Below are 12,143 nucleotides of genomic sequence, written 5' to 3'. Positions count from 1 at the left end.
GTACTCACTCTCTTAAGTCAACAGTTATGCCCCATCCCCCTTCTCCCCCACCAAATCAAACTCCAGCCCTATTGCCTCAGTCAATTGCACCTCTAGTCCTAGTCTTAAATCCTATGCCCCCAGCAGACCCTTGTTAAGCCCAATTGGGTTGCAAGGTTCTTGTTAGAATACCATATTTACTCAAATCCAAAGTGAGGTTTCCCTCCATTTAACTTGTGGAAAGAAACCTCTCATCTTGAATTTGAGTACAAAGTGAGGGTGTCAGGCAGCTGCTGTGGCTTCAACTCCAGCCTCAGCCTGGACTCAAGGTTGGAGTCTAAACAGAATCCACTTGCCCCCACTACCATCTCTGCCCACCCCACCAACTCTTGCCATCCAGCCTATTCAGCATGGAACCTTGTCAGCATGGTCTGAGTTGCTGTGTTTGGACACAGCTTCCAAGCTCCGAAGCTACAGAAAGCTTAAAACACATGAACCCAGTGTAGAAGATGAGTACCTAGCAAAGGGAATTCTAAAAGGGCTTTTCCATTCTAAAAGGGCTTCTAAAAATGCTTTTCCATTAACAAAGCTTTGTTCAACTCTTCTAAAAGTAATGCAAATACTCTTTTGGAATGGCTATTTGTAGTATGAAACATACCAGGTGGGACAAAAATAACAGTTCAAATTGTTTATGAAAGGGTCATAGGCAACTTGATATCTGATCAGTAGGGACCTGCCAAATTCAGGATGGAAACTGGCTGTGCAGCAACTCCTTTAATCTTGCAGGCTCCCCCATATATTTCCTGCCCCCCATTGCTGATTGGCTGAAGGGCCCCTGGTGGCTCTGCTGCTTGCTGGTTTTTTGCCTCCTGACCAGCCAGGAGGCAAAAAAACAGTGACCTATTTAAAACTGTGGCTTTCACCTCCCTGCCAATAAGGAGTGAACGGTAGGGCTCATCCACCAGGTAGAAGGGAGAAGTAGGGCAGCACAGGGTCTGCAAGATTAAAGTTGCAGCCGCACAGCTCACTTCTGCTGAGAATTTGGTAAGCCCCTACTAATCAGTTAAAAATACAGAGGCACAACAAAGCACCTGACTCCCAAGGCTACAGAAACTTCCAACTCTCACCATGCCACTAGTGTGATTGTGTGACTGAGACAGCAGCTGATATTTTTCTGCCCTCCAACCCAGTCAGAGCCTGCAGTAAAGTCCCACCCTAGTTTAACTAAGATGCTACTGGTTAAAATGTTATTTCAGATACTGTACCTTCTACTGGGCCCATGTGCCAATTAGTATGGTTTTAATAGTTAAATGTTCTTTAAAACATTTTTTTCCATTTTCCTGTGCACCATACATGCAACAGGCTAATTTAACCGGCCACACACAAATTACTGTCAAAGCAAAGCAAGAAAAAGATACACAAATGTATTAATATTCTTCAAATATAGGATTTTTAAAAAAAATTATTTGTAAAAACAACAACAACAAATCTAGAAATAAATTAAAGCACCTGTTGTGTGGCTCCTTGGACTATTTTGATATTAAAGAGATAACGCAGTGCCAGAATTAGTACTCTAACTAGCAGTGGGCAACCGAGGCATTAGCTCTTGGCCCCAATTTAGAGGGGGTGTAAGAATGGCGGCCATGAGCCCAGCCACTGCCTTTGCCATCCCATCCATCTTGCTGCTAAGGGTGTAGAAACTGCCTGTTGTGTTTCTGGCCAGAATCAAAGTTGTGGTCACTTATTTTTAAGTCCAAGTTAGAAAATTAAAATCAGAACTTCAGGTCCATTAATGCCGATCAAATCAGACCATGACAGAAAATAAACTTAGATATTTCTTCAGTAAGCTCAAAGATAAATTAAACACATACCTGTTTCTTGTTTCTATAAGGGCTAACAAACTCAAGTAGGTATGACTTGCAAAGCTCCCCAATCCAGGACAATAATATTTAAAGTTGTTTAGAGACCTAAGCAGCACTTAAGTAGCTGTGGTTGAGAAATCAAACTTGAGGTTTTTAATTGCTCATTAAACAAAATATTATTAATTTTGCTTTCTGTAACATGGTTTGAATATAAAATGTGTTTGTCCAGTGACAAACATTGTCAGGTCCCTGAGTAAGCTACAGTTAACTAGTAATATATGGTCCTAGTACTCATCTATTTAAATATTTAAAACAATCTTGAATCTACTATATTAAATGAGAACATAAACATTTTAAAATAAACATTATTTAATATACTATATCTTCAGGATATAAAGATGGTTTTGGAAAACCAGCCTTTGTTTCATCACATTTTTCTTCTTGAAGAAGAGAATTCACACTTCTAACATCAAGAAGACAATACCCACCAAAAGAAGAAAGCCTTATTGGGATGATTTTTAAACAGTGAAGCTTACACATGTAACACTAAAAGTTTAAAGTACCCTTACTTATTCACTGAGAGGCTATAGATAAAAGGATCAACTCAACTGGCATCTGCTTCTACAAAATAATTATAGAAATTATTATTATTATTAAAAATAACAATAACAATAGAGTAGCCTACTTCCCTCTTTACATGTTTGCTAAAAATTTTCTCTTTGTAAAAAATGGCTAATAAGAGCTATGAAATAAAGATATTCAACTTTTTGATATTTCTGATTCTGGTCAACATACTGATTTCTAGATCTATATACAGTACCAAATGACTATCTACATTACAACTCAGAGACTGTAACAAACAGTCCAGTATGCTTATGTAGAGGCTTCCTGTGGGCAATAAAGAGAATTAAATCAACCAGACATGATTTTGGCATTTCAAACTGTCAGTTGTGGTACTTCTACTAATCACTTGAATAAAAGGATATGCAGTCTGTCAGGAAAGAAAACAAAGACCTGTGGCAACAGAAAAAGGCTCTCTGCCCATTGAGTTAAAGCACATTATTTACATTATTCTAAGCAAAAGCACTGTAGTCACAAGGGCTTATTACTATCCAGTCTCTCTTATTTCAAAGTGGAATTAGACTGATATTATCTATAGGAAATTGTTTGTTTGAGTCCTCAGAACTGGCTGAATAAACAATAATGCAGACTGTGTGGCATAGGTTTCATGGAACTTTAGGAAACAGAAGTGTAAAAACCCAGAATGTTGCACTTATAAATTGCAAAAAAAAAAAAAAGTCATCAGATTTTTCTTGTGAACCCCTGTGGAAAGAGAAAAGAGTGCCTCTTCCTTCAACGTTTCTTTAGAGCTGTCAGACTGTCAGTTCCATCCCCTTAGGACTAGTGAGCCTTCTCCCTACCTCAGCAGTGCAAACCCAGCTTCCAGAAAAACAGATATATGAATTTTGGCCTGGAAATAAAAGAGGACAGATAACATACTTAACATGCTTTTCCTCTGCCCTGAGAAACCCAACTTAAATATCGCTTAGGACCAGATTATGGCTTGTCTTGAGATGTTGCTGCATGTTATACTTAGGGCATACTAAAACTGTGGAATATTACACAATATTAAAGTTAAAATGTGCGCTGAACAGTTTAAGTTTAATACCCTCTCTGAACTGCACAACTCTGACTTGCCACTAGAGGACCAAAAACAGGGCTTGGCTAGGAGCCAGGATGCCTGGGCCCTATCCCTATTCTGGGATAGGGGGAAGGGAAGGGGGAAAAGGATGGGCTGAGTACGGAGCCAGGAGCCAGAGAAGCATGGGGTTTATGGCACTCCCTGCTCTGCTGTCCTGCCCCCAGGAGCCACGTGCCAGCTGCACCACCATGGGAAGGCTCCCTCTGCCCACCCCGCAGCAGCAAGGGGCACAATTCCATGCTGCCACCACTGCTACCGGGTGGGCAGGGGGTGCCTCGCCATGGCCACACGGCTGGCGTGAGGCTCCGAGGGGCAGAACAACAGGACAGGGAGCCCTGAGCCCACATCCTTCCCCACCCTGTGCACAAGTCTGGGGGGCACATGCCCCTCTCCTCAGGAGCACGCGCAGTAGGGGAGAGCTACCCTGTCCAGAGAAGCCACCCATAACTCGATCCCACTCCCCAACCAGGCCCTACGGCCACATATTCCTGCCCTGGGCCTCATGCACCGCCTCAGCTGGGCAACACCCCCAACGGCAGCCATCAACCCTGCCCCACTCCCTACCTCACTGTGGGGGCCTCAATCTTCTTCCCACCCCCAATAGCAGCTAGGGAAGCTGCTCTCCACTGCTGCTGGGGGCTGTATTCCTGGCCATGTGCATGTGGTGCCTGCCAAGTCCCACTTCCCACAGCCCCTTGCAGGCTGGAACTCTGCCAACCTGCAAGGGGAAATCCACTGTTTTCTGTGTTTTTCCACAGTACATGGAAAACCCAGATCCCTGCATGATACCGTGAATCCAGAACAAATGCTGTCCCAGAGTCATGCAGCCTGGGACCAGTACTTGATGTTCCCATTTTGGGACTGTCCCACACAATTAGAGATGGGTGGTCATCCTAGTTGTGGCTTCCCATCTCACCTCCCCGCATTTGGAGGGGGGTTGGAGAGGGCTGTGTTGTGGAGAGACTGGAAACCAAAGCAAGGAGCCACCAGGGTATACCACAACAGCACGAAGCTGCAGGGAGCTTCCCTGCTCCCCACAGCTTCATGCTTCTACCACACTAAGGCAGCTCAGCTGACAGGTTTTAGCATAATGGATTGCATGGAGCCCTGGGGGAGCACGCTTCCCGGTTGCTCCATACTCCCACTTACACTAAACCCCAGGGCTCCAGACTGGTAGGGGAAACCAGAGCATGGAGCTGCCAGGGTTTAGTGTGATGGGTGCATGGGGCCAGGGTACACAGGCTTCCCCACTCCCCAAAGTGCTATATTCCTACCTGACAGCTCAGTCCTCTGTCTTCTAGCCTCTCCACAGCAGAGTTTTTCACACCCCCCCCCATGCCAGAACAGGAATAGGGAAGTGAGAAGGAAATCCACAGCCCCCATCAGGACACCTGGCCAGGGGGAAACCAGCAGTGCCTGGGGGGAAATTTTAATTAAATCTCAAGTAACCACAGTTAATTGAAAGTTTTACCAACTTTTACCTGGCTCCAAGTGAAAGGTGGAGACCTCTGAGGCAGCCTGGGAGGTCTGGGATCAGGTTTGCAGGGCTCAGCAGAGGAAGCCATAGCACAGCCCTCTCCTACCACTCCCCACCCTAAGACAGGAATGTGGGAAGAAAGCACAACTTCCATATTCCTCCATCTCCTGGCTCCATTCTCCCACCACCACAACCCTCCTCCCCATACTGGCAGGGCCCCTCCTGCTCTCAGGGGGTACCACCCTATGAGTCAGCAGAGCTCAGGAGGGTGAGTTGATTGGCCACAGAGCAGGAAGGGGGGAGCAGGGCTGAGAGCAGTGCGTATTGGGTTGCTGGAGGGCTAAAACTGCTCGCATCAACTCTATGGGAGCAGACTGTCATTACTGCAACATGAGTTGAGTAGCATGACCCATACTTAACCCTCACCCAAACTGGCATAAATTTGAGATGCTCAGAGAGCGCTTAGCACCATTTTTTCCTTGTTAGCGTGTGGATGCTCATATTTTAAAGTTCCATTAGTATACTGTAAGGGTAATGTGTAACAAAGCCCTTGCACTATAAATTAAAAGATTTGCAAAATCTACTCTGCCCTCTGTAGTGACCAGGGCACCAGTGTAAGGAGATTTCACATAGCTACCCCTCCCCCCCACACACATCTTGTTTAACTGGGAAGTGAACAGGAAGGGCCAAGGAGTGGGCAGAGCCTCACCTCTATCATATAATATGCTTAGCAGTATAATTTCACCTATGCCAAACCACAATTACATCTTCTAAAAAAATATTCTTTCCCTGGTAGGGAGACAAAGGAGGAAATTATGAAATAATATCCTCTTGGTAGACCTGCCAGGTGCTGTTGGTCTAATAAAGGATATCACTTCTGCCCATGAGCCACAATTGCTTTTTCCTCTAGACCAATACAGCTTCAGCCTGCATACCTGACACATGGAAGATACTGAACTTTAGCCAATTTTTTTAAATGAAATCATGTTTCCTGCTTGGGAAATCTTCATTTTCCCAAGCAGGAAACAACTTGGACCACCTGAAACCTTAGATCCTGCTCCTGCCTTTGTCTAAGGTAATTTGCTTCATCACAGCCTCACAGAAGAGCAAAAACTCCTCACAAACTAAGAACTGCTGCCCAGAGGGTTTTTCCATCTATTGATCCCTCTATAAATCCTATGAAATATGAACTTTCATTTGTACCCAGGAGAACTTTTACCATCTTTTCTCCAATGACCGATGAAGAGTGTTTGTGCCCGAAAGCTTGCAATTAAAGAAATTTTTTTGCAAAAATCTTGTTGGTCTAATAAAAGATATTGCCTCTGTCCACGAGCCCCATTTGCTTTTTGTTCTAGACCAATACAGCTGCAACCTGGATACCTGATGTATTCCATGAGACAGTCATACATTTTTCAGACTTTATCAGACATTATTGCATGTAAAGATAGCGAGAGAGACTCCCTTACAATACTTTAAAGTAGACTACAGAAGCTGAATGCATCTAAAAACCAAAACCCCAGAAAAGCAGTTCTAACCTAAGCTTGCCTACTGACCTTTCATAACGTTCCTGTGTGCATCACAACCATTATTACACAAGGCTTCAGACCTCCCTTTGGGAGAGACAATCATTCATCCATTATACAGTAACTATAGGATAGGTCATACAAGGTCAGACTACCAACAGAAACCCAGCCTCTAATGACAGACCTGAGTCATATCCACATTGTCCTACTCCTTACAAAAGGCGTAGTGACAAACTGCAAGCTCATCTAGCCAATTCAAAAACTAAAGTGAATCATTGTACCTCTCTGAGGGCGTGATCACATATAAAGGTTTAACAAAGCTGAAGGTCCCTGTATGTTAACCTGCATTACCTTATACTGGGATATCTTTAAAGTCTGAACTTTAAAAATTAAGATCCCAAGTTCACTCCCTGCATATGGCCAAAGAAGAACACCATTATTTCTTGAAATCAAAATGTAGGAGAGAACATATACTATAGCAATAAGAAATTACTAATAATTTGCTTTGTAGAAAAATGAAAAGGAAAAGGAGCAACTTTTTAAACCAGAGATAGAGTTATAAAATAATGGACAACGCACATACTCAGATTCACCAAGCAATGATAAAGAGTGATGAATGTGGTTAAATATATCATATTATATATTCTAAATCTAATAAAAATGTTTTTTCTAGGAAGGCGCATCAAAATTTCATATAACCCCATAGTAAGACTAATTTATGCAGATCTCATGTATATCAGACCTCAGGTATTCATCATCATGGGCAACTCCTCACACACTAGGATGACTGTCTACTACAATAGCCTTATCTGTGGGTCCGAAGTTGGCTGACAAGACCAATCTGGGATCAAAAGGTTCTACTACAACACAGATACTGTTTCCGTGTAGGGTAGGTGGTTCTGGATTCTTGGTTCAGTCTGACACGTTTTTCTGCCGCTCCCACTTTTGTCTCCTGTTGTTGTGAGGTTTCAAAGTACTGAGATCCTTGGGATCAAACTCTTCCTCCATTTGGGGCAGTCCTGGGCAATAGGCTCCCATGAGTTGATGTCCATGTTGCATTTTTTTCAAGTTGACCTTCAAGATGTTCTTGAAGCTCTTTCTCTACCTTCCTCTTGAGTGTGCACTTTGACTGAGCTAGGCGAATAAAACTTGCTTCTGGAGTCAGACATCCAGATGGTATGGCTGGCCCAGCAAAGTTGATGTCGGATGATAATCACCTCAATGCTCGTGGTGTTTGCCTGAGAGACAACGCTAACATTGGTGCATCAGTTTTCCCACTGGACTTGAAGGATCTTCCACAGGCAGAACTGATGGTACTTCTCCAGCAACTTGAGATGTCGCCTGTATGTTGTCCACATCTCAGCTCCATATAGTAAGATGGGGATTCACAACTACTTGATAAACCATGAGCTTGGTTTTGAATCTGATATTGCAATATTCAAATACCCATTTCCTCAGGCATCCAAAGGCTGCACTTGTACATTTGAAGCATGTTGGCTTTCTTAGTCTGTCAGCCTTCTGTTATAGCCAGCTTCCAAGGTACGGGAAATACTCAACATTCTCCAGACTCTGACTGAAAATCTGAATTACCAGAGCTAGGGACTGATCTTTAAGAGCTTGTTGATGAAGGACCTTAATCTTCAGGATTGTAAGATACCTGAAATGAGTGTCAGATATTATAATATCCCTAAAATGAGAATATTATAGAAAAGAACTAAAAATCTTTGGTTGCATTAGAAGTGTTGAGCCTCAATAGTCCTATTGATTTTAATCTATATAAAGTGCACATATAGAAAATACACACACACACACACACACACACACACACACACACACACACACTCTGTCTGGTTTCTCCTATATATTGCAGAGTAAGCACGAGAGATCTGAACTGACATTGCAGAACTGAAATTAGACCAGCAAATTAAAGGAGCATCAGCATTATTAAATCAGATGACGTCTTATGTATACATATTATGTATTTTATGTATTTATTTATTTGAGTTATATGCCACTCTTCCCATCAGAGATTCAAGGTCACTTACAATAGAACAGAATAATTTATAAAACAGGAAAAATGCTTATAAAGACAAAAGAAAATATAAAACAGAAGCCCACTAAATAATATCCTAGCCTAGCTTCATTTGTTCCAAATAGGTAATTTTGCAGCACTTCTGAAAGATGTCTACGTTTGGACTCTGGTAGGCTTCAAAAGTGACATAAACACTTAATCGAGTCACAATCTACAGCCTATTTCAACTAGAAGATGTACCAAAACCAGAAATCAATTAGCCTCCCTTTCTGCTCTCTGCCACATGGGTTATTGCATTAAATGTGGCACTAATTTCTGAATTCATTGGGGATCAACTTCCTCTTGAATGGAAATTCATAATAATTAATAATTCAGCCCTTTTCCATAAGAACAGCAGAAGCACACCCAGGAGAATCCATATGATCCACGGGGGTCTGCCTTTACAGCAGGGGTGGGCCACATGCGGCCCACTAACTGATTGGATCCAGCCCGTAGGGGTACCCACCAACTGATTCCATTTCCCCCATGGCTGCGGCTCCCCATCCCTCCCCCCACCCTCCCCCCGGCGCTCTGCATGGGGCCAAGACCACGCCTGGGATACCTTGTGCAGTGCTCCAGCCTGTTCCCACCAGCCTGGCCCTGGCCCCAACCAGCGCACACAGCTTCCAGCAGGCTGTCTCGAGTACTGCTGCAGCCACCTGGGTGCTGGGTCTGCTCCCCTCTCCTCCAGCAGCTCCTTCTCCTGCTGTGACACTCCTGTTCAGGACGAAGCTTCAGCCAGGTGGCTCCTGCCCCAGCACGTGGGGCTCTGGCTTAACCTCCTGCCTACCTTCCACCCACTTGGCTGCCTACACTGCACGGGTGGAGTGGGTAGAAGGCAGCCAGAAGCTGGAACCAGAGCCCTGCATGCTTGGGCAGGAGCCGCACAGCTGAAACTTCCTCCCAGCCAGAAGTGATGCAGCAGGAGGAGCCACTGGAGGCAAGGGGAGGAGAGCAGCACCTAGGAGGCTGCAGCTGCATTGGGAGAAGGCCTGCCGGAAGCTGGGCATGCTGGCCAGGATCAGAGATGGGGATGGGCCAGCAGGCATGGGCTACAGTGTGACACAGGCTGCCGCGGGCAGAAGAGGCCCAGGCTGCCGCAGGCAGAAGAGGTGGAGTACTGGGGTCAGTCGCGGACCAAACCACCCAGGCGAGCTCTACTGCATGCACCCCCTTTCCCCTCCTCCCTCCCCTGATCCCTGGCTGGCTCCCAGGACCTAGCACCCAGGCAGCTCCCTCCACACGCACCCCCATGCCTTCCCACACAATACAGGGGCTGCCCCATGACCATGCCCCATGATCCCAGCCTCACTAATCTGTCTCACTCCCAAACACTATCATACCATCATTAAAATGATACAAGCAACACAATGAAATTTAAGAAGTGTTAATATAACTTTTAGGTCACAAAACTTAACCTGGATCTATCCCTCAAATATGGACAAAACAGAGAAAACAATGTTTTAATGTGTGTAGTACATAGTAGTATTATGATAATTATATAAAAAAAAGACAGAAAATCCCAAATTTACATTTACTTACTCAACTTGCACACTCAATGATAGATGTGTGTTCGGGAGTTGGAGAGGGGCTCATGATTTGCATTATTTTCCTTTGGGAAATAAATATGTTGCAGCATCTCCCTTTCCAGGTTTAGCAAGAGATGCCCCCTGTAGACGCCATTAACAAGGGTCTGAATGTTGGTCAAAGGCGGCAGAATGAGTATACCACAAGGCACTCTTCTTTGTACTGGCAGACTGCTATCACCACAGCAACTGAGCTCTTCTTTTCTGCAGCAGAAGCTGCTGTTTACTGCTCCTCCGCTAGAACACAGCAGGGTGAACAACAGGTTTAGTAGCAACCATTGTGTTCACAATCCTACAGTTCTCCTGTGATTAGTCAACTCTTTACAAATATAATGAAAACAAAAACAGTTCAAACTAGCCCCATGCCAAAAAACATCAACTCCTAACATCTTTGCAATTACGGTAAATTTGTTAATAACAAATAAATACAGCCTTCAAGAGCATCATATACTTCATCTTTCCAAAAGCCATAGTGTTACCTAAGACAGGAAGGGTTTCACTCTCTTGTTCCTCAAACAGGGTGTGGCACATTTCAAGCATTCATAGAGTAAAGCCCCAACAACAATACAGGGTCACATGAAGCTGCTCTTCAGTGCCAGCTGCAAGCTTCCTGAAATTTAATTCTTCAAAAGGTCAAGAACTTGTACTACTGAATGCAGGAAGCTTTTTAGAAATTCTTTGGAGTTTAATTGCTCATGGCATTTTCCATGCATTTTAGTGGGAAACTAACATGTCATTGATCTTGTTTACAGTATGGCATTATGTCCCTATAGTTTTTACTACATGAACACACATCAAGTTTTTCCTCAGTGTTGCTCATGGGACTAAGTAGACTGATCATGTAAATGCTCTGCCTCAGGAAAAGTACACAACACAATAGTTATATGGCTATTAGGAGGAAAGCATCTTGTTTTTAAGCTTGCTTCAACAGGCTATTTTAATAGATATTAGAGACAAAAAGACTATCCATCTTGGATTTTAAATTTAAAAATATGAAGTGTGAAAACAAAAATGAAGTGTCATTAAAACTTTACTTGGGATTTAGAAAAGGATGTTCTACAGATCAAGTACTGAAACTTCAGATTATCTGTCCTACATAAAGCCATTTTTATCTTAATGATAAACAAACTGATTTTCTGTCAAATCATAACCAACCCATGAGTTCCCTCAGACAACAATACTGCTACTTTATGTTTATGTCACCATATTATTAAAATAAAAATTAAGGCATCTACAGACAAGGATATTTTTACACCTCTTATAAATGAAATATATGCAGGCACACACATCACATTAGTGGTAGGCAGCTCACTGATAAATGTGCTAAATTGTAAATTAGCAATAAAAATGACAAGGTTTTATAATTTACTGTGTCCAATTGTAATACTTGCCTCTGCCCACTAGTCCATCCGCTCTAGAACTAATTCTAACAACAGCTCATGAGCCACTTTAAAGCATCTGAGAAGCAAGAATTCTTGTGAGTTCTTCTGTCAGACCAACCTGGTAGCCTTTTACAATCAGATCACCAGATCATTAGATGTAGGGGTAGCAGTGGACATAGTCTTCCTGGATTTCCAGAAGGCTTTCGACACTGTCTCTCACCCCGTTCTCATTAAGAAACTGGGGGACTGTGGTGTCGACACCCACACAGTCAAATGGGTCGCCAACTGGCTGGAGGGCCGCACCCAGAGGGTGGTAGTGGATGGGTCCTTCTCAACCTGGAAGGCTGTGGGCAGTGGGGTTCCGCAGGGCTCGGTCCTCGGGCCTGCACTGTTCAACACTTTCATCAGTGACTTGGACAAGGGGGTAAAAAGCACCCTGTTCAAATTTGCTGATGACACTAAGATGTGGGGGGATGTGGGCACACTAGAAGGAAGCAACAGGCTACAATCTGACCTAGACAGGTTACAAGGATGGGCATATGAGAATAGGATGGGATTCAA

This window comes from Gavialis gangeticus, unplaced genomic scaffold (assembly GCF_001723915.1).
Source record: "Gavialis gangeticus isolate Ggan-Ray unplaced genomic scaffold, GavGan_comp1, whole genome shotgun sequence".
Classification (NCBI taxonomy): Eukaryota; Metazoa; Chordata; order Crocodylia; family Gavialidae; genus Gavialis; species Gavialis gangeticus.
This window is presented reverse-complemented; position numbering follows the sequence as displayed.